Source organism: Petaurus breviceps, unplaced genomic scaffold (assembly GCF_028583685.1).
Source record: "Petaurus breviceps papuanus isolate PSGF00001 unplaced genomic scaffold, PetGlider_PUasm1.0 38, whole genome shotgun sequence".
NCBI classification, from domain to species: Eukaryota; Metazoa; Chordata; class Mammalia; order Diprotodontia; family Petauridae; genus Petaurus; species Petaurus breviceps.
The window spans coordinates 35,205,911-35,229,575 of NW_027186304.1; the positions used below are offsets into that span (position 1 = coordinate 35,205,911).

Below are 23,665 nucleotides of genomic sequence, written 5' to 3' on the forward strand. Positions count from 1 at the left end.
TGCAAGATCATAAACATTCATACCATTAATTCCCAAACTTGACTGCTTTCTGATGACCTTCATTACAGAGAGAATTATTTTTTTTCCCCAACATGGTAATGAAGATTTTGTTATTTAAAGTCTCTCCATTTGAACTTAAATGAGTCTTTTTTGGAAGTAAAAGGTCATGCCCTTTGGCTCCAACTTCTTTTTCCATTCATCCTACCCTAACTTTAGTGACTGGGTGGGGTCCCTGGTTTCCTTAATTTGGATATCTCCACCTGTTTGGAAGTAATAGACCTCTTCTAAAAATCATCATTTCCTTGTTGGGGGCGGGGTATCTAAGGATGTTGTTTAAAGAATTCCTTCTGGAATGATCACATATGTTAATAGTTAATAACTTCTACAGCTTCTTTCTTATAGCTACAGCAGTATAACTCCTTAAATGCCTCCTACTATGTATTCTTTGAAGTCAGAGACCAATTCCACTCTATTCGAGCAGGCATTTCTGTTATGTTCAAGGTATTTTTCTACTCTTAGGAAAAAAGAAAAAACAGGAAAAAAAGATCCCAGTGCCTGTCTTCTAATATTTTATATTTTATTAGGGGAAGGAGAGCATAATAACATTTACACAAATAAAAACCCAACACAATTAGAGACAGGAGACACATTAATACTTTTTCGCACCTGGAATGAGCCTTGAAGGAAGCTAAGGATGCTGAGAGGCAGAGGTGAGGAGAGAGAGTCCTTTCTGGCCATGCAAGAAAGTCTGTACAAAAGCATGGGAGCAGGAGATGACATGCTAGAATTTGAGGAACACAAGTAGATCACCTAGTGTGTAACAAAGAGCACACAAGTCAGTCACATGACAGCAGGCCAGAGAGATAGGCTGGAGCCAGGCCATGAAAGGCTTTAAATGCCACAGCCAGCAGGTTTTATCCCAAAGAGCGATTGTTGTTGTCAGCCTTCCATTGTGTTCAACTCTTTGGGACTCCATATGGGGTTTTCTTGTCAAAGACACTGGAGCGGTTTCCATTTCCTTCTCCTTTGGATTAAGGCAAACAGATGTTAAGTGACTTGCCCAGGGTCACACAGCTAGTAAGTGTCTGAAACTGGATTTGAACTCAGATCTTCCTGACTCCAAGCCCAGCACTCTATCAGCTGAGTCACCTAGATGCCTCCTAAAAAACAAAGGGGGCCAAGTTTTGACTGATGCTTTAGGAAGATTATTTTTCGAAGCTGAGAAGAATGGATAGGAGAGGGGAGACATTGGAAGTACAAAGATCGATTAGGGTCTACACTAGCATGTTGGCCACGTGAGTGGAGAGTAGGTGACGTGTGAGTGATGTCTTGGAGGAAAAGCAAACAAAACTTGGCAACTAATTGGATATGAGAGAGGGATAAAGGAGAGGAAAAAAACCAAGGGTGACTTGGGTTTCACATCTGGGTTATTGGAATGATACTGGTAACTCTCAACAGAAATGGGGAAAGTTATCGGTGAAGAGAATGAGTCCTGTTGGGGATGCTTTTGTCTTTTTTGGAGGGGGGAAGGCAAGGCAATGAGGGTTAAGTGACTTGCCCGAGGTCACCTGTTTGGGATTTTTTGAATTTGAGATGCCATGGGGCCATACAGCTAGATATGTCTAGCAGTAAGTCGGTGATTTGGGAGTGGAGTTCAGGAAAAAGATGAAGACTGGAAATATAGACATTGGTGTCAGCTGCATAGAAACGATAATTGAACCTATTAGAGCTGATAAAATCTTTAAAAGAGTGAGTGTGGAGTGAAAATAGAAAAGAAGACTAAAGACATGTCCTTAAGAGACACTCAGTTAGGAGAGATGAGAAATGGACAGTGATATAGCGGAGGAGACTAAGGAGTGGTCAGACAGGGAGGAGGAAATTGAGGAAAGAGCAAGGTCAGGAAAGCTGAAAGAGGAGAGGTTATTTAGGAGGGGGGAATGGGCAACTCTATAAAATGCTTCTGAGAGGTCAAGGTAGATTAGGTCTGAGGAAAAGCTATCATATTTAGCAACTAAAGCATTGTCGGTGACCTTGGAAAGAGTATTTTCATTAGTGGTGAGGTCAAAAGCCAGATTTCGAGGAGCTAAGAAATAAGTGTGAAGTGAGGAAGAGGTTGATTTTTTTTCTGGTAGTTCAATTAAAAGGGTAAGAGAGATGTAGGAGGATCTCTTAAGAGAATGCCAGGATCAAGGGAAGGTGTCTTAAGAATGGGGGAGTTTGAAAATGAGAAAGAAGAGATGATTGAAGGAGATGGGATCAAAGACTAGGTGTCTGTATCTCAATAGATGTTGTTGTTCAGGCATTTTTTAGACCTCTCTGGTTCTTTGTGACTCCTTTGGGGTTTTCTTGGCAAAAGATACTGCAGTGGTTTGCCATTTCCTTCTCCATCTCAATAGATGACCAAGGCTTAACTATCTCCCTCTTTTCCCCAGCACCTAGCCCAAGGCTTTTGCAAGTAACCAACGCTCAATATATAGTTGTTGAATGAACGAAGTTTATCAACTTGTTGTAGATGTTGAGGAAAGTAGGCGGGATATCACAGTATCACTGTCTGCAATTATTCATCAAAAACTTAACTATGCTTGGCAATGAGGATAAAGAAAGAATGATACAGGCCTTTGAGAAGCATACAATCTGTCTGGATATACAGAGAGAGAGCATAGAGTTAGTTGCCAAATAAATGGCATGGGCAGCAATCACTTCAGCAGATTGGTAGAGGGGAGCGATCACCCATGGGGTGCCATAGTTGAAAAAAATCTTTGTAAAGGAGCAGGAATTGAACTGAGCCTTAAAGGAATTAAGCAGACATTTAGCCAAGGTTAGAATGGAAACTGTGTAAACAAAAGCCTTGGAGGCAGGAGGCAGCAGTGAAGTAGTTAGACTAAAACAGGATAGTGGGAGATAAAGTTGGAGACATGAATAGATAGGGACCAGATTGTGGAGGACATAATAAATGCTGCATGTTTTGAACTACAGTGGGATGCCATTGACAGTTTTCTTTTGAGTGCAAGGGTGGCATGCTTAAGGTCAGATTTTAGAAAGATTAATCTAGTATATAAGAAGGTAAAAAGACTCGAGTCAGAGAGACCATTTAGGAAATTTTTGTAATAGTCCAACCTTGAGCTGACAAGGGCGTCGACCAAGATGTTGCCTTAGCATTTTCATAGTTATAATAGCTACATTTTCCATTTTTATACTATGGATATACCTGATGGTCAAAATTGACTTAGAAAAGGGATAGAAATATTTGTCTCCTCCCAGATTTCCATTGTCACTTCTTTCCTGGTGAATAGAATAATCTATCTTAAGAAACTTTAGTGATTTCAGAAGAGAAAGGCTAGCCAGCATGGCCATCATCTGTTAGACCAGAAGAAGGGGAAATGTAAGAACATAGAAGAGTTGAAAGATGAGAATGAGAAGCTGGTTGTTGCAGAGCCATGGTAATCCTGGTATGTTGTATTGGCATAGAAACTGAAAGGAGAATTCATGAATAGGTTTTAATCATATCACTTCATTTTATTACTGAGATCACACAAATTCCTCTCTGTTCATTGAAGCCCTGCCTGACCTTCAGAGCTAAGCCCAGGTTCCTCCTAAAGAGATTTTCCTGGTTTACCTCAGCCTACAATGAGATTGCGCCTTCATTTGACTTCTAGAGCATGCATTATTTGTTAAACTTTTTACACATTTCACCAGCTGTTATTTTTGATCTTTTTATATCCTCTCATCCTTCAGGCCTTGGAGAGACTGCTAAGCCTGGAATCCGGAAGATCTGAGTTCAAATCTGGCCTCAGGCACTTACTAGCCATGTGACCCCAGTCAAATCACTTAACCTCTGTTTGCCTTAGTTTCCTTAACTTAAAATGTGGGTAATAATAGCATTTGATCTTGGGTTGTTGTTAGAAGAAAATGAAATGATGTTTGTAAAGCACTTTGGAAACCTTAAAGCACTAAGTAAATACTAGCTATTATTATTTCCAATTAAAGGATAAACTTGCTTAGTGTGGGGATTGTACATTATTCTTTGTGTCCTCTGCACTCTCTACAGTACCTTATGCTTAGAGCAGGCACCCAATAAACATTTGTTGTTGATGATGGGACTTAATAGGTTGGGTGTTATTTCCTTGGAAATTTATGTCTTTGTGGAAGAGTTGTTTCCAGGAGAGCTCTCCGTTGAATGCAATTTCAAAGAATCACAGAGCCTCAGAGTTAGAAGGAAGATCAGAAACTCTCTATTCACAATATGTGTGAACAAAAATCTTTTTCTACAGTGTTTTCTAACTATTGGTCATTTAGGCTCTGGTGGAAAACTTCCATCTAAAAGAACCTACTACTACTTTGTGAAATGACTGCCAAAATCCTGTTTTGGGACAGCTTTATTTTGGGGGAAGTTTCTCCCTATATTAACCCCAAACTGCCTCTCTGCAGTGTCTACCCACTGTTACTATATCTGTATGCCAAATAGACCTTTTCTTAACCTTCTTCTGTATGACAGTCTTTCTAATACTTGGAACATGCTTTCATGTCCTCCCTGGTTTCTCTTCTCCCAGCTAAATATCTCCAGTTCTTAAGAGACATCAAGGTTTACTGGGAAGGGCCACATGTCTAGTCAGGGCAGTTGCTGTTACTGAGTTGTTTCAGTCATGTTCAATGACGCCCTTTGGAGTTTTCTTAGAAAAGAATACTGAAGTAGTTTTCCATTTCCTTCTCCAACTCATTTTACAGATGAGGAAACTGAGGCAATCAGGGTAAAGTGAAGGGTTACACAGCTAGGAAGTGTCTGAGGCCAGATTTGAATTCAAAGAGGAGTCTTCCTGATTCCAAGCCCAGTGCCCTATCCATTGCAACATCAAGTGAGGTGAAATCCTGGCTCTGACACTTCCTGATTGTGGGAATCCTATGCAAACCATGTAGCCTGTCTGAGCTTCAGTTTCCTCATCTCTAAATGGGAATAACGATACTTACAATGGCTCCTTCTAAGGTTTATGAAGAAAATACTTGTTTCTATGTAATTATGGTATCATTTCCAATCCTCTCATCATCCTTATCACTCTCCTCTTCCCCATCACTATAGTTTCAGTTTGTCTGTATTCTTCTAAAATTTGGTGTCCAGAATTGTGCAGTGTTCTCTTACCAGGACATAGTATAGAAAAACAATGACCTTCCTCATTGTGAACAACATGCACCTATTAATGCCACCTAGATTTCATCAATGCCTTTGACTGCCACATGCTACTCTCATATTACATTGAATTTGTATTTCTTTAGAAACCTTAAGCATTCTTCTGTCTAGCTATGTGTGCCCTATCTCGTACTTCTGAAGTTGATTTTTTGGACCCCAACGTGGGATTTTACATTTGTCTCCATAAATTCAGTTTGATTTTCTTCAGTCTGCTGTTCCAGCCTTTCTAATGCCTAGATTCTCTTGAATCTGTGAAGCATCTCAATAACCATTTAGGCCTCTTTTTTTTTTTTTTCAGTTCTGTAGAACCGTGATTTTCAAACTTCAGGATATTGAATTTTTTTAACCCCTAATTACTTAATAAATAAAACTGTTGGGTATTTATTTTGGCCTACAAAGGTTATGAAAAAAAAAATTACTGAGACACTAAAAATTCCATGAACTGAGAAAGTCTGGGAACCTCTACTCTCAGAGAGTTTTCACAGAGGTGGGTGATTTGAATTCAGCTTATGGAAGACAGCTAGTTGCTTTCTCATTTAACTTGAAATGATTTGTGATTATTTTATATTGGAATATGTTTTATGTTACTTTCCCCCCATATTTCTATGCTCCTCATTTCCACTGCTGTGTGCCCTCTCAGAAACAGCATATTTCTCGATATAATGTGACCATTTTTGTGTAGTTTTTTGAAAATAAAATCAAATTAAAACCATCAATAAAGGATTAGCATTCGTTGTTCTTGTCATGCCCCAGCCCATACTGGAGACCTGCTTTATAAAATGTGTTACGTACTTAGTTATGTGTAAATTTACCTGTAGATTTCTTACATGCATCCATCTAAATCTTGGTAAAAATTCTTCCTTTCTTATTTGCAGCCTTTGTGTTCAGGATCTGCTACTTCGTTGCTGTATGATCTTGGGTAAGTGACCCTTTGTGAGCCTTCAATTTTTCATTTATAAAGCGGGAATGGTAATAATACTTTCACAGAGTTGTCCTGAGGATTGAATGAAATAATATACCAAAGTATTTTATAAACTAGTTATACCATAAGAATGTCAGGGATTATTATAATAACATAGAATGTTCATTTTCTCTAATTGTTTGTTTGGTCTTCCCATTCATTTAGATTTCTCTTTACTTGAAGTATAGTATAGGTAGTAGAAAGGATTTTGGGCTTTGGTGGTAGAAGTTTTGCTGTTTAGTCGTTTTTCAGTCATGTCTGACTTTTTGTCACCCCTTTTGGAGTTTTCTTGGCAAAGAAAAAGAGTGGTTTGTTATTTCCTTCTGCATGATAGTAGAGGAATTGGGTTCAAATGCTGCTTACTTTGCGTATGACCTGGCTGGTAAAGTAAATTTACTTCTTACTCAGGTTTTTATTGGAGTAGATGATGAAATCTTAGGTCTATTTCTGGCTCTGAATCCTAGGAATCTTCTCTGGATTTACAATGGATATCTTTTTCTTTTTAATGGGGTATAGGTGCTTCTGGCCACATCTGATTAATGTAATCACCATTGAAGTTTTTAAAACTAGGATAAACTGTATTTTATGGGAATTTCTTTAAGATCTATTTTTGACATATTTACTTACCATAAAACAGATTAGCTGTTTCTTTCATATATCTTTGTCCCTTTGGAGTGAGAAAACCTACTATTTACTAAAAAATGCCAAAAGGCTTACATTTTGAAACGGGTCACAGAGGACTTTTAATATCCAATAAATTTTGGGAGAAAAATTTCTATTGTATATTCAAGAATCATGATGGGAATTAAAATTACTTAAAAGAAAAGCCTGGAATAGACATGATGAAAATTCTTTGTAAAAGTTAAAAGAAGCATTAAAAAATTATAAATAGGAGAATATTTTCCATTTTCTTTTTTCCTCTTTTCTTTGGAGAGTTCTTCCCTCTTCAAGGAATCAATCAGTAGCTTAGATTCTTAAAGAATTTTTTTATGGCATAATAAATTGTTATAAAATGTTATAAATTAACATTTATAACACAAAAAATAAGCCATTTCCTAACCTTGTCCTCTTTACTTACAGAGGTCATAAAAATTGTTAATGCAAATGAAGTTGCCTTCTGTTGTGTGATGCTAATAGGAAACGGGTCATTGCAGTTTATGGGGTACTTACCCATTTTGGTTCATGATTAATGACTGACTTCAAATGACATTCCCTCACCAGTTTCCTACTATTTATCACCTAAAAGAATAGAGCTCAAACATGAAGTTGATTTTGAAGTTGTCAGACTTTCACTGTGGTGTAAATTCATCACAAGCCAATGCTTTAATCAGTTTAGGAAGGAACAGTATATAAACAGGAGGATTCACAAACTATTTATGCTGTTTTCCCTGGAAAAAAAAAATCAGCTTCTTGTCTCTACTTTGTTCTGACCTTTGTTTTGCTTCTTCCCCTCCCCACTCACTGATAACCGTTCCCAGGTTCCATGAACTCCTCAGGTTGTATTTCTGCACTTAGCCATGTGGACATGTTAAATTTTCAAGCAAAATTGAAAACCTGATATAGTGTTTTAAATTTGCTTTAAAATTTTTTCTAGCACGAAAGGCGTTTTGCAAAACTCTGATGGAACATTTCTTTTGTTGCTATTCTGGCAACTTTCAGTCTATCCTTCCATCTACCCTCTTCCACCGTTCCCCAACCCCCCATTCCCCTAGGGGTTAAAAAAGGCTTCCCTAGGCTTAGAACAAGCTTTCATTGTCCTGTAATTAAGCTTCTGGCTCTCTTCAAATTATTCTTTAGGTTATTTTCAGGCAGGCTTTCCTGGACCTCTATAGGGTTGGTAGAGAAGCCTAGTCATGCCTACCGTAAGTGGATGCCTGAAGGCTATTTCAAACTTCTGTATCCTGTTGCCCAATTATATAGCTTGGCTATGGTTTGGAATGGTTAGAATGACAATTTCATGTCCATAAATTGTTTAGTGCAGTTCTGTGCTTTCCACCATATTGCTACCACTGTCACAGCATTTGGAGCTAGCTAACTTGGCATTTTGGAATGATCATTTAAATTTTGCTCTACTTAAAATTATATGTGTGTAGTTTTAGTATATATTCATTTGTTTTGTTCTGTATTAATGTAGTTTAGGGAAAACTTACTTACCTGTAATCTAGTTGTAGGGAGATGTTGACAAAAACATGGTCCCTTCTTTGTTTTCTTTGTAGAACTGAGTATCAGGAATCCTGTGCTTGAGTATAAGTACTGTTAGCCTGGGGAGGGGAAGGGGGGGGGCGGGGAAGTGATGGAAACAAGTTTTTTGACTAGGAAAGACGACATAAAACGAATCCTCTCCTAGATAAGAGTTTGTTGGGTGTTTTTGACTCTGAACCCTAATAGGGTCAGCATATTTGTTGGAAATGTTTTCAACCAACTTACTCATATATGATGTAGTTGAGATGGCAAATGAAAGTATTTGGATCAGTCTCAGACTAGAAATTTCAAACTTCTTGAGGTTGTAGAGTTTCTGGAATCCCAAACTCTGGTGTTATGATCACCACTGGATGTGGTGAAACAGAAACATAACTTTAAAAAACAGCAACCACCACAAACATGGACAAGATAAGCATTTTTGTTTTCCAATGACCACTAGGAATACCTTCTAGAACACAGTTCAATTGCATGACCTCAGACAAATTTTCATTAGTCCTTTAAGCTTGACTGTGGAATCTGACTATGAAGAAAGACATGTTTGTTCTGACTGTGATAAGGAGATGCCTATGTTGGCTCAGTTCAAAGTAGTTAATGTTCTCTCTAAAGATTGATTATTGAACTCTATTATACTACAGAGTTGGTTAAAATCTGTTCAGGTTTCAGTTTTTAGTCTTTTCCTCAGCGTGCAGTGTTTGGGGTTAGAGAAAGAACTGAAGGGATGGAGGAATGTAGGAAAGAGGTAGGAGAGAGATAAAGGGAAGAAGCCAGTAGCAGAGGAGACTTGAAAGCATGAATGTCTGGATATATGATATCAACTTTGGAAAACATTTGCCCTTCCTTCATTCTGTGCTGTTTAAGTGTTCATCCCTTCAAGTTAGCCTTTCACTTTCTCCCTCCCTTTTCCTCTGTTTTCTCCCTTCTGCTATGTGTGAGTATTAGATAGGTGGGGACTTAGAGAAGGAGGAAGGCAAAGATGCAAACACCCAGATAATTGTTACTAGGGTAACAGAAAAAAAGTACTATACTATTATAATTAAATATATAAAATTATTTAAATAATCTTTAAAATTTGTGTGAATTTATTCTAAGGGGTGCCATGAGGGGGGAAACATTTTTTTCCTTTTCCACCTCATCCCCCTTTCTTTACACCAAACTTTCAGGGTTGTGGTTTTAGAAACATGTCATTTGTTATTTTAGAGAGCTTAAGTTATTATCTTAATTCTGCTACAAGAGATGGTCTATCTTAGACCTAATGTGTTCCTGGGGACCTGGTCTTAAGACAGATTTGTTTAAGACAAAATTCAGACAACTCATCTGTGTCATGATTTCTATTGTATCTGAGTCAAAGGTTTAGAGAGAAAAAAAACATGTAAGTCTTAATCAGGTAGAAAGGGAGGGCTAACTAAAAAGGAAATGATTATTCTTTGGCAGGAATCTGGGAGAGCAGTAACAGCATCTAGTTTTTTTTGTAAATACTTTTAAAATATACTATAGTATGGAAATAATTTGAAGCAAGTTCTTGGAAAGTGAAGTATTACGTGCAAATGTATTTTGTTTCTGGCTCTTGTAATTGGTTCTGGAATTCTGGCTGTAGACTTGGATGCTGCTAATGATTTTCTCTCATCGCTGACTGATTCTGAGGTGTGATGTTAGTTTTACTCAGTAGGTTGTTACTTTGCTTCTTTTGCACTTCAAAAAGATCTAAGGTTACTGATTATGACTTTGCTACTTCCTGCCCTATTGTACTTAAAAAGGGGTTTGTAGATTTTAAACCTTACTGTAAAGAACTTAATGTGGTATATATGCTTAAGGTTTGCATATCCCTTATGTTTCAAGCTTTTGCTTTTTATTTTACACATACAAGGCACTATTTATCGGAATCACAAAGTTCTCTTGAGCAGTGAAATGGCTTCATCCTCTACCTCCCTTCCCTTTCATGAAGAATTAGTATGGTGGGGTGAGACAACTCACCATCTGAGTCAACCACCATCTGAGCCTAGGTTAGGGACCTACCACATGAGAAGTTGTTTATATATTTAGTCTCTCCACCTCAACTAAAAAGGATTCTCCAAATGCACACCCACTTTTAGCCAGCTGTCCTTATTTCTTTTGAAGTAACAGTATATAGTATTGCTTTCCTTCCCTTCCTCCCCGCCACCCCCCCATGCTATCAGGCCTCCTTTTTTCTCATTGTTGTCTTTGAATGAATTTGTTGTTCAGGTTTGAACTTGCAGACCAATGCATCTGGTGCTGAGTCAGTAAACATTATTGAATCCGTCTGCTTTTTAGTTTTTTCTTAACATACTTCACATTATTTCCCCAACGATGGTCATGTAATGCTTTGCTATGAATTATTATTAATTATATTAATTTTGGTTGGGGAAAGGGATGGAGAAAATTAAGTAAACTCATCAAAGGGAAGAGGGTATTTGAATATTCTGTCTTGTGATTAACGGGCTGCTGTGCATCATAAAGCTGTCCAGTGACTTGGGGTGTGTGTGTGTGTGTGTGTGTGTGTGTGACACCATGTCCTGCTTATATAAAAGATCCAGTGTCCCTTGGACTTTTTACATTTTGCAGAACCACCATTTCTACAAGTGCTTTGTATTTGGAAGCAAAGATTCCTGTCTGCTGGAATAATATTTAGGTACATGAAGAAAATAAACTACCCGATCGGTAAGGTGAATTAAGACTCTAACTCGGTAATTAAGTTAAGAACATTCTCTTCAATACTCCAGAGTAATTAAATGGTCCAAAGGCAGGGGAATGGAGCATCCTCTTCTGGTTGTTCTATTAAATTGCTACATGAAAGAGAAAATTGATAGTAATAATACCTTGGCCTCTCCTCTCGAGGATATCTGCATAGACAATGGCCATCATCCATCATCTCTGCATATCGACTTTTATTTGTAACTTGATGGGAGGGATATACGCTTGAATAACGTAGTACAAAATGTACTTCTTCCAGATAAGGATCTGAAATTGGAGTAAGTTCTCATTATGGTGAGAACAACTTGCACTCAACAATTTGCAAGCCTTGTAAACTTCTTTCTTAAGAAGGAAAGAAGCCAGCAAACTGCAGCCTGTGTCCAGTGAATCAGTCATATTTTGAACTGAATATGTACATATTTTAATACTCATGTGACTTCCAAAGGATAGTAAGTAGATAATGAATATTTGTTGGTTGGCTGACAAGTTATACACAAATCCCTTTTTCAAATTACATACAATGGATTGAACTTTTTTCAAAAAGCTAGCAACTTATAATAGCTCTTAAAGATCCACTGTGGTTAGAATAGTTTTCTACATATGCAGTCTTTTACCTTAGGGCACTGCACAGCTCTTAGTTGTGGAGGCTGTTGTGGCCTAGTGGTCTTAAGATCAGGATTTTAGTTCTGGCTCAGCCACTTGTTCGTTCTAGAACCTAGAGAGCAAGTCCTGTCTTTCTTAGCCTTGGTTTTCCTTTTCTGTAAAGTGGGATAGTAATACTTACACTACTATGCCCACCACATGGAGTTGCTATAAGGGGAAGAATTTTGGATGTTATAAATGTCTTTTATTTTGTTTTAAGATGTCTTCTCAGTGATGCTAATGAGAATTATGTAGCCAAAACCTCTCCATCACAACGGGTTACTATGGAAAATTTTTTTTTATTAGTTTAATGCTTTCAGGAACAGAGGAGATAGAAAGGAGAGAACTTTATGGAGTGAAAATAGTATTTCTTTTCCATGTAAAATAACCCAAGGGAAGGGAATGAGTCCTAGACCCAGGTTTCTGACCACAGAAATCAAAAATAGTAAAAAGTTATTTCTCCCCCTTCCAGTTCCATTTCAAAACTCTTCTTAGCCTTACTTCTTTCTAGTGTTGTATATTATCTTCAATAATTTAATAAGTGTAAATGTTCTTACTTTTCTACTTTATTAGGAAACATCAAACAGACTTCAAAGTTAGAATCTCCTCCCCCATTTCACAGCCCCCACCCCAACAGAATACATACATTTCTTTAAACTTCAGCATTCCTCAGTGTTCCACTCTTTCTGCAGTTATTGTAGGTGCTTGGTATTCTACTTCCCATTGTACATATGGACTGCCAGACAAACCCCCAAGTCCCCAAATATGCCTTTTCTTCTTACTGGTATATGGTGTATATACAGATACTTTGTTTGTAGGTAATCCATTCCTTCACTCTTTCCATTTCTTTTCTCTAGATTAAAATAATAAGAAAAATTCATAAACAGTTTCCTCCAACCAGAAGTACAGAAGCATGGAACTGGAAATACTTTAGGCATCATCCAGTCAACACCCATGTTTTACAGATTGGGAAACTGAGGATCAGAGCAGTTAAAAAGTTATTGGCAGAACCATGGGGACTGAAACCCACCATGCATCAGTACATTTATCAAGCACTAATACATAGCAATTAATACATACATACTAGTGTTGACAAACTACTCTGCATGTATTATTTCATTTGATTTTCTTAACAGCCTTGTGAAGGAGGTGGTAGAAGTTTTATTATCTCCATTTTATAGGTGAAGAAGCTGAGTCTCAGTGTAAGAGACTTGCTCAAACCCCCATAGTCAGTAAATGACAGAGGATGGATTTGCATCCAACTCTTCTAACTCCTAATCTAAGGCTTCTTTATCCTCTCCTCTCCTCTCCTCTCCTCTCCTCTCCTCCCTTCCCCTCCCCTCCCCGAGATACTGTAGTATAGTATGTATATATACTATGTATTTTACTATATACGATACTATATACTATTCTACGATACTATACGATGCTATACTATGCTATTCTATACGACACTATGCTATTTCCATTTGTACTGAGAACTGTGACTAGTTTGCTGTGGGTTGGTTAGAGAAGAAATAAAAGTGCCCAACTTTCAGTTCTGTTTTATAAGGCAATAGAATTTCTCCTCCATTATCCTTTAAAAAAAATTAAATATCACTCTGCAGGAAGTGTAAATCAGGGTATCCAAATCTTGGGGAATTAAGGTATCTAAAATCCTGGGGAAATCACAACTGATAGGCTCTACCTAGTTTCTGTGCCAGAAATATTTCCTTTTACCTAGATATGCCATGGATCATTTCAGTGAACTGATCCTCATCCCCCAAAATGATCACCATGTCCTGTAGGACTCATTCCAGACCACGGTGATCTCTTGACTTTCTCCCAACCATCAGATCTGATTTGAGTTTGATAAGGAGTCAGAGGGTCCAGAGAGGTCACACCATGAATTACAGTGTTGTATTTGTTGCCTCTTTCCCAACCATGCTCAATTCCTTGCTAATTCATTTCTCATGAATGAGAATTTGTGGACTGTTGGGTAGTTCAAATGTAATGTATTCTAGAGCCAGATATTAGCACTTTTCTTCCTGGCTCTGGATTTTGAGTCCTTTACCTAGATCAAATGCAGATAAAATATTTTCACTGATTTCCATGCCCCCTTTCCTGGATCAGTTGTAGGCAGTTGTTCCAGTACAGAGGGGTTTTTTTAATTAAATTTTTTAAAATTACGAAATTTAAGTACCAAATGAAATGAGTGTCTCCATATATTATGTAGAGCAGGTGAGGATTGTACATAAAACAATTCATTTCTATTATGGAATAATTTCAACACGTTACTTTCAAATTGTCCTGTTCATCTGTGTTTACCTCTGAATTTCCTTCTTGTTTCTGCAAATATTTTAAATGCTTCAAAATCCCTTTTTCCTTTCTTTTCTTTTTTCCTTTTTGTTTGGCCATGTTATTTGCTAGCTCTCGCCTCCCCACCTGATATCTCCCCTCCTTCTTAAAGTGCAAAAACAGAACCCTTTTAACAAGTATGCATAATCAAGAAAAATAAATACACATGACATTGACTACATCCAAATATGTAGGTATCATTCTGTTATTCTGAAATTTGAGTCCATCACCACTTTTTCAAGAGGTAAATAACTGGTTTCATCATTAATACTCTAGAATTGTTGGTCATTTCATTGATCAAATTTCTTAAGGCATTCAAAGTCGCTTATTTTCACTTTGTTGTTTTTATTGTATAAATTGTTTTCCTGGTTCTGCCCACATGACTCTGCATCAATTCAAACAAGTTTTCCCAGGTTTCCCATAAACTGTCCCTTTCCATGAAGCTGATATCTCTGGCTTTATGTCTGTAAAGTTTCTGGGAGTTTTATTTGTGGGTTTCTTTCAGAAGATGATCAATAGATTATTTCTATTTCCACTTTGTCCCTTGAGTCTAATTTTCAAGGATTCCTTTATTTGGGAAAGGTTTTGTAACTCACACTAAGTTGTTTGCTCTCCTTCCTCTGGAACTCATTTACTTTATAAAATCCTTTTTAAAATTTTTGTTTTAATACTTCCAAGAATGATTTTAAACAAAGACATACTTTTATCTTAGGCTTTGTCCATCATGGCTGTGGAATTACCATCCTCTTCTAAGAAGACATCCTGAATGTTCTTGGATCCATAAAATTTATTTATCACTGTGTCTTCAATTTATTCAGATTTCCACCATTATGAATTAGAACTTTCTATCAGGGTCAAACTTTGCTCCTCCAAACTTGGATGGGGTAGAAGGCCTCTCTTTGGTCCTGCTATGTTTTCTTGGGGTTTCTGCCACTGGCCTTCCTTTCTACTGGTATATGCTGTACCCAAGGGCTGCCAGGTCCCAGACTCACCTGTACTTTCTAGGTATGTAGTGCTAAGCTCTTCAAAGTTATCTAGAGAGTCTCATGATTGATTGTTATAAACACTGAGAGCCTTTAGGTTGTACAGACTGGTTCCTGACCTCTCAGTAGGAACTTCTGCTTTGATAGCTGTCAACTCCCGTCTGAATGTCTCATCAGGGCCCAGAGATCCACAGCTGTTAAGCACCCTGGGGCCTCCTTCCTAGTGTACTTCATCTTTTGTTCCCTGCTGGGGTATACTTGACCACCCTGGGGCTTCCTGGCTGGAACACTCTGAGATTGTTGGACTTGGAAGACCTCTGAAAACTGCATTTGTTTTATCTAGGCTCCCTCTGGTTGGGCCTCTCTCCTTACCTATGAACAAGCTGATCCAGGCTAGATTAAGGTACTTATTTTAGTTTCTGCCTTTATTTCCTAATCCTTATTTGCTCTGGCTTTCTTTTATTTTATCTTTTCTGGAGGACCTGTGTAGGAATTAGATTGATGTGCTTTTTTATTTACTTGGTCATCTTAACCGGAAGTTCCCAGCCCACAGTATTTTACTGCCCTAACCTCACTCCTAACATCTAATGATTGGCTTGTGTGAGCTTGCTAAGGAGGCCGAGAGGCATTATCACCAGTTTGGATGGCTCTCTTGCCTGTACCTCACTCTTAGTTTATGTCTCCTTTCCCGTATGATCAGCCTTGTGATTCCTGGTGCTTAACTATGGCCTAACTATAGAATACACCTTGCTTCACCTCCTTGATTTCCCTGGAAGTGTATCTTTTTCATAATCACTAATACTCCAGGGCAGGATATTGTAATTAATATGTAGAAAGTATTTTACTAAGTATCTACTACACATGCTTTGCTACATTAAAAGATGAACAAATAGGTCTCATACTGTAATGTAAGCAATATTTCAGTAATTTGTAAAAGTTCTCGCATTATTTTTTTTATTTTATTTTTTTTAAGCAATCGGGGTTAAGTAACTTGCTCAAGGTTACACGGCTCTTACTCGCTGAGCCACCTGGCCACCCCTAGGCAATTGGGGTTAATTAACTTGCTCAAGGTTAGATGGCCAGGTGTTTTTGGTTGGGTAATAAATGTCTGAGCCTGGATTCGATCCACATGTCATCCTGACACTGGAGCCGGTGCTCTTACTCACTGTGCTACCTGGCCGTCCCTCTCATTATTTTTTTAAAGCAAGCATATTATGAATTGTACATGTTTTGGATGCAGTGAATAGCAGCAGCACATTTCTCTCTCCTTTTTTTTCCCACTTGGATACCTGATTTATTGAAAAAATGTTGAGCTTTTTGAAGTCTTTCTTTGCAAGTCAATCTATCTCATTATCAGCATATCCCTATCAATCAACCAGCATGCCTTAAGTGTCTACTGTTTGACAGGCCTTCCTAGGCTCAGAGGGCACAAGACAACAATGAAACACAGCCCTTGACCTCAAAGAACTTACATTTTATCTTTCCTGTTTTCTGTTCCTGGTATCTCTTGTACTCAGCTTCCTATCCAGCTCCTCTCTTTATCTGGTCATTTCCTATCCCTTCCTCTCTCCTGACTTCTCATGTCTTGAACCAGGGTCTCCTTATAAGTAGTGACTCACATCTACTCTGTGATAAGACCCTCCAAAAACTACCTTTATGTAAGGTATGGCCCCATAAGTCCCTATTTAACTTTCCCATAATTCTCGAACAATTCCTTGACTTAAAGCATCTCATGTGTAACTTTTAAAACCATGAAAACAGTCAGGTTGATCTGATGGAACACAGTGCCTTGAAGTCATTTTTAATTAACTCAATACTGTGCCATCAAACTGATCCTTTTGGTACATTTATCTGAGGTGTGGTTTTCTATCAGGTCTTTAGAACAGTCTGTGTCTCTTCTCAGCATTTATCTGAGAGGCCATGTTTTATGTCAGACTGATTTTTATCCTTACACAATTTTATTATTTACACACACTGATTTTATTCCTTACACAAATATCCTTTTTCTTCCCCTTTCAGCAATCAAAACATCCACAGGTATATGAAAAGGGCAGTACCTTTCACTAGGTGTTTTAGGGAAGGTGGGAAAATGCAGTTGGGAAGTAGAGAAGGGTGGTGTTTGTGTTGAACCTTGAAGGAAGTAAAGGATTTTCTAAGGCATAGCTGAGAGAGAATATCCCAGGCATGGAGAACAATCAGTGAGAAGGCATAGAGATAGGAAGGAGATCAAGTATTGTATATGAGGAACAACAAGTAGATCAGTATGACTGGACTTTAGAATGTATGGAGGGGAGTAATTTTTTAAAATTTGGTTTATTTTTTTTTAATTTAAATTTTCAGATTTGAATTCTTTCCCCTCCACCAACCACTGAGAAGGCAAGAAATATAGTAACATATTATACATCTATGTGTATATATGCATACATATATGTGTGTGTATTTGTACATATACATATACATGTATATATACAGAGAGAGAGAGAGAGACAGCAAAACATATTTCCACATTAGCCGTGTTGAGAAAGGGGGGTAGGGAAGCAAGAAAATAAAGTAAAAGAAAATATGCTTTGGGGTGGCTAAGTGGCACAGTGAATAGACCACCAGCCCTGGCGTCAGGAGGACCTGGGTTCATGTCTGGTCTCAGACATATAACACTTACTAGCCATGTGACCTTGGGCAAGTCACTTAACCCCAATTGCCCTGCCTTCCCCCTCCAAAAAGAAAAGAACAGAAGAGAAATATGCTTTGATCTGCATTTAGAATTTATCAATTCTTTCTCTGTAAGTGGGATAGCATTTTTCATCATGAGTCCTTTGGAATTGCTGTGGATCACTGAATGTATCTATCAGAGTAGCTAAGTCTTTCACTCTTCATCATCCTTTCAACATTGCTGTTAATGTGTACAATATTCTCCTGATACTGCTCACTTCACTTTGCATCAACTCACATAAGACTTCCCAGGGTTTTTTTTGAAACCACCCCCTTTGTCATTTCTTACAGCACAAGAGAATTCCATCATAATCATATATTATAGCTAGCTCAGCCATTCCCTAATTGATAACCATCCTCTCAATTTCCAATTCTTTTCTACCACCAAAAGAGCTGCTATAAATATTTTTATACATATAGATCCTTTTCCTTTTTCTCTGATCTCTTTGGGGTACAGCCCCAGTATTGATATTCTTGGGTCATAGGGTATGCACGGTTTTAGAATCCTTTGGGTATAGTTCCAAATTGATCTCCAGAGTGGTTAGACTGGTTCATAACTCCATCAACAATGCATTAGTGTAGTTACTTTCTATATTCCCCCCAGCATTCATTATTTTCTTCTTTTGTAATGTTAGTTAATCTGATAGGTGTGAGGTGATATCTCAGAGTTATTTTAATTTGAATTTCTTTGTTAATGATTGAGAACTTTTTTTTCATGACTCTTAATTGCTTTGATTTCTTCTGAAAACTGCCTACTCTTATCCTTTGACTATTTGTCAGTTAGGAAATGGCTTTTATTTTTATAAATTTGGCTCAGCTCCCTGTATATTTGAGAAATGAGACCGTTGTAAGAGAAACTTCTTGTAATTAAGTTTTTTTTTTTTTCATTTTCTACTTTCCTTCTAATTTCTGGCTGCATTGCTTTTGTTTGTGCAGAACCATTTTAATGTCATATAATCAAAATTATCCATTTTATGTCCCGTGATCTTCTTTGTCTTTTGTTTGATCATGAACACTTCCCTTATCCATAGATCTGAGAAGTAATTTTTTCTCTGCTTCCTAATTTGCTTATGATAATACCCTTTATGTCTAAATCATGAACTCATTTTGAGCTTATCTCAATCTATTGTGTGAGATTTTGCTCTGTGCCTAGTTTCTGTCAAACAACTTTCCAGTTTTCTCAATAGTTTTTGAAAAACAAAAGAGTTCTTGTACCAATAGCTTGGATCTTTGGGTTTATCAAACACTAGATTACTGTGGTCACTTACTTCTGTACATTTTGTGCCTAATCTCTTCCATTGATCAACCACTCTATTTCTTATCCAGTACCAGGTTGTTTTGATGATTACCACTTTATAATACAGTTTAAGATTTGGTACTGCTAGGCCATCTTCCTTCACTTTTTTTTCTATTGATTCCCTTGATAATTTTGACTCTTTAATTTCTAGATAAATTTTGTTATTATTTTTTATTCTATAAAATAATTGGTAGTTTTATTGGTATGACACTGAATAATAATAATAAATTAATTTAGGTGGAATTATCATTTTCGTCATATTGACTTGGCCTACTCATTAGCAATTAATATTTCTCCAGTTGTTTAGATCTGTATTTATGTGAAAAGTATTTTGCAGTTGTTTTCATTTCATATAGGTTCTATGCATGTCTTAGCAGGTAAGCTCCCCAACTGTCTACAGTTATTTTAAATGGAATTTCTCTTTCTCTTAGTGCTGGATTTTTGTCATTAATATATAGAAATGCTGACGATTTGTGTGGGTTTATTTTATATCTTGTTTTTAGCTGACTCTCTAGGGATCTCTAAGTATATCATCATATCATCTGCAAAAGAAAGTGATAGCTTTGTTTCCTCACTGGCTGTGCCTATTCTTTCAATTTCTTTTCCTTGTCTTATTTAAATAGCTACGTTTCTAGTGCAATATTGAATACTAATGATGATAATGGACACCATTGCTTCACCTCTATCTTATTGGAAAGACTTTCTAGTTTTATCCTCATTACAGATAATGCTTGCTTTGGGTTTTAGGTAGGCACTATTTCTCATTTTAAGAAAAGATCCATTTATTTTTATACTTTCTGGTGTTTTAATAGGAATAGATGTATTTTATCAAAGGCTTTTTCTGCATGTAGAAAGTCAGTTTCTAAAATATCTTGGCAAGTGGTTAGAAGATCATGAACAATATTATGTCATATAATGACGAGAAGCAGTAGAGGAGAAAACAAATTTAAAGAAAGATTGGTAAGGGATCCAGCTAAGCAAAGTAATCCTGAAGGCATTTCAAAGTGGAACTGGAAGAATGACAACCAATAGAAAAAAAGATGGAATAGATCTGCAAATTTTTTTAGAACAGCGGCAAACTCTTTTTACTAATAACAGTGGAATCACCATACTTAAACTCTAACATTACTGTCCCAGATGTGCTCATGGAGAAAGTGGAAATGATACAGATGAAAACCAAAATGGGGGGGGGGGGGAGCTTCAATAGACCAAGTAAGTATACACCGAAAAATGTCCATGTTCCTATTAGTGATTGACATTGTGCTGAATGCATCAAGCCTAGAAACACTAAAGAGCCTCCTAAATGAGCTTCATAATCACCCTAGAGAATTTCATCTGTCTATACAGGAAAAACCAAGGAATGAAGAATGCCTGCTCTTTGGATTGTAATATATAGTTGAATGGACAAACTATATAGCTCATCCATTAATAGACATATCTTGACCCATAGAATTGAATAAGGGGAGGAGAGTTGGCTTAATGGCCCCAAGCTTCTCCCTGACCTTTTAAAATATCAGTATTCTTATATTGTGTCATATGGGTATGAGTCATGGAAGAGTACAACCTTCAAAGATTTAAAATTGAAGATCACCCAGAGTCAATGGAGAGGGCCTGGTAGATGTTAATAGGCTGTATTACAGTACAAAGAATTACAAAACAGAAGTATCACAAAGAATGTCATCAAAGAAATATATTAGGGAAAAAGAAGATGACTGGGTCATAGAGCAGAAGTATAACTGATAGAATAACTGACGAACAGCCTACATGATCCACTGGTATTATTACAATGTTAAGAAAAATAGGGAGGTCCCCACTCCAGTATAATTGGACCCTTTTGGCAAACCTATGGAAGAACATGAAAAAGTTACACAAGATGGGGGAGGCATGGTTTTTTGGTAATCAGCATTACTGGTGACATCATAATTTCTTTGAAGTATTTGAGTATTAAAATTTAAGATCACAGATTCACGGGAATTGTTTTTTTTGTATTGAATTTATTACATTATATTTAGAATTCTGCCTTTCATATAACTCCAGAATTTTGAATAATTAGAATCACTTGAATGCTACATGATCTGACTATCATTAATAGTTTCTGGGCTTCCTTATTTGGATTGACCTATGCTCTGTACTTCAAATTCTTGACTCTAAAAGTATAGCATTAATGTAACCTTTGACAACCTGAGTTAGTCAACTGGGATTTATTGAGCACTTACTATGTACCATACTGAGTATGGATTAATGCTTTTCAATTGTTCTGTAGATATTGTGGATGTACATTATTTATGCTTTGTTGACCCTGTTAGCAAGAATTCTGTGTTTGCATATTATAGATAGAATCTCTTCCTTTAACTTATGGGAAATGCCGTGATTCATTCTTTTTGGTCAGGGCCTTGTCTTGAGACATTATCAGTATCAAATTTAGTTCTATCAAGGAGTCTTTGGAGGTCTTCATTGTGAACATCACATACAAGGTGATTCCACAGCCTGTTATCTAAGAAAATCCCAAAATGCCTTGTTGGGACTGATGGTACTGTTTTGCAGTATGAGCAAAAGTTTCCATTTCATTCCCTGGTCTTCTTACCAACTACCTAACAAAAAGGTGGTTCTTCTCTTTGTCAAGGCCAAGGTCTCCATGATTATTTTTGGACCTATCTCCTCTCTCTTCTGGGAGTATCAGCACTTGATCGTTCCTTCTTTTTTCCAATCACTTCTATTCACTTGCCTACAAATGTGCCTCACTTTCCACCTCATCCTTAAAAATCATTTGTGTGATCTTGCCATTACTTCAAGTTATCCTCTATCTCTCCTCCCTTACACAGCTAAACTCCTACAAAGGGTTGTTTATACCCATTCATTCACTCTTTTTCTCACTTATTGATATCTTGCAGTCTGACTTCTCACTTCATCATTTAATGGAAACTTCTAACTCTAAGATTGCCCATTGTTTCTTAATTGCTAAGTCCAGGTCCTTTTCTGAATCTTCATTTTAGTGGACCTCTCAGCAGCTTTTGACATAGTTGACTGCTCCTTTCTCCTGAAGACCCTTTTGAAATTGGTTTCCATGAAATTGTTCTTTCTTAGTTCTCATCAGATGTCTTCTCCTCAGTGTTCTTTTCTGGTCCATCATCATTCTCTTGCCCCTTAAGTGTGGGTATCTCCCAAGGCTCCATCCTTAACTTTCTCTTCTTTTTCTACCCACTCTTCCTTGGTGATTTCAGCTCCAAATGGTTCAGATTTCACCTCTGTTATTGACTCTGAAATGTATGCATCCAGCCTCTATCTCTCCTCCTGAACTCTAGTCCAATCTTCACCAAGATGTCTTCTTGGGACCTCATATTCAACATGTCCCAAATAGAACTCATAATATTTTCTCTAAAATCCATTCTTCCACCAATTTATATTTCTGTTGGTTTAACCATGACTTTGGAGTCACACTTGACTTTTCCTTATTCCTTAGTCTCCACATTGAGTTAGTTACCAGTACAACACTTTTCACATTCAGCCCCCTTTTTCCACTTTATCTTTATCCTAGTTCATGGTTTTTTCACGTCTCATTTGGACTGTTGTAGTAACTGCATAATTGGTATACCAGTCTCCACTTTCCCCTCTCTAACCTATTTTCCACTTAGCTGCTGAAATGGTAGCTCTAAAACACAGAATATCTTTCCACAGTTAAACTCTCACCTCCTCTTTCTAGTTATATTTTATATGATTCCCTTCACACATTCTCTGTTCCAGGCAAACTGGCTTGCTACTAGTTGTTCCTTCTACACAGCATTCTTTCTCATATCTTTGTGCCACTGAAAGTTTTCCCAGTGCTTGGCATGAATTTCTTTCTCCCCTGTCTCATGAGGTTATTAACTGAAAATTTCAGCACAGCTCTAGTGTTACCCTCTAAATAAAACTTTTCCTGACTGTTGGATACTGAATTTGCTTGGGATATAGGAAAATCTGATTTCAAGTTCTGCCTATGACACACTGAATGTGTGTGTGACTCTAGGCTAGTCAGCCTCTCAGTGCCCCCCAGCCAACTCTCTTAAAACTAGAAGGTGCAGAGATGTTGATTTTCATTGGTACTGGAAGTTCCTCACTGGAAACTCAGTTTTGTTTTGTTTTGTTTAAGTGGCTATAGGATCTCAGTAGGTGCAAAAACTAAAGCTATTGGCACTCGAATGGATAAATACCCTTTTAACAATTTGAAGAAGTTGGGAGGGTTTACCTAGCTGTTTGCATATTGTCTCCTCCATTAGACAGTCAATCTGTAAGTCAGTAAACATTTATTAAGTGCTGACTGTGTTCCAGGTACCTAATTCTGAAGATCACCTGGCAGTTTAAGGTACCAAACACTGAAGTCCTTACTGGAACTAAACTGCCAAGCATTCAAACTCTGCTTCAGAGAGCACAACTCCGATGGGCTGGCCACATTGTTCGAATGCAAGATGTATGCTTGCCAAAAAGACTGTTTTATGGAGAACTATGGAGGGCAAGTGATCACATGGTAGTCAGAAGAAGTGATACAGAGACACTTTCAAGGTCTCTCTTTTTTTTTTTTTTTAAAGCAATTGGGGTTAAGTAACTTGCTCAAGGTTACACGGCCAGTTATTATTTCTGGGTGTGGTGCTGAGTATCTGAGCCCGGAT

At 37.4% G+C, this 23,665-nt stretch overlaps 1 protein-coding gene across 1 annotated transcript in view; it reads left to right on the forward strand.

Moving 5' to 3' along the window:
- Positions 1 to 23,665, forward strand: part of GREB1L (GREB1 like retinoic acid receptor coactivator) — a 344,278-nt gene that overhangs the window by 96,204 nt on the left and 224,409 nt on the right. The window contains exon 2 of the mRNA XM_069099751.1: positions 6,058 to 6,101. The gene's annotated coding sequence lies outside the window, so the exon portion shown is untranslated. The remainder of the gene's footprint in view (positions 1 to 6,057; positions 6,102 to 23,665) is intronic.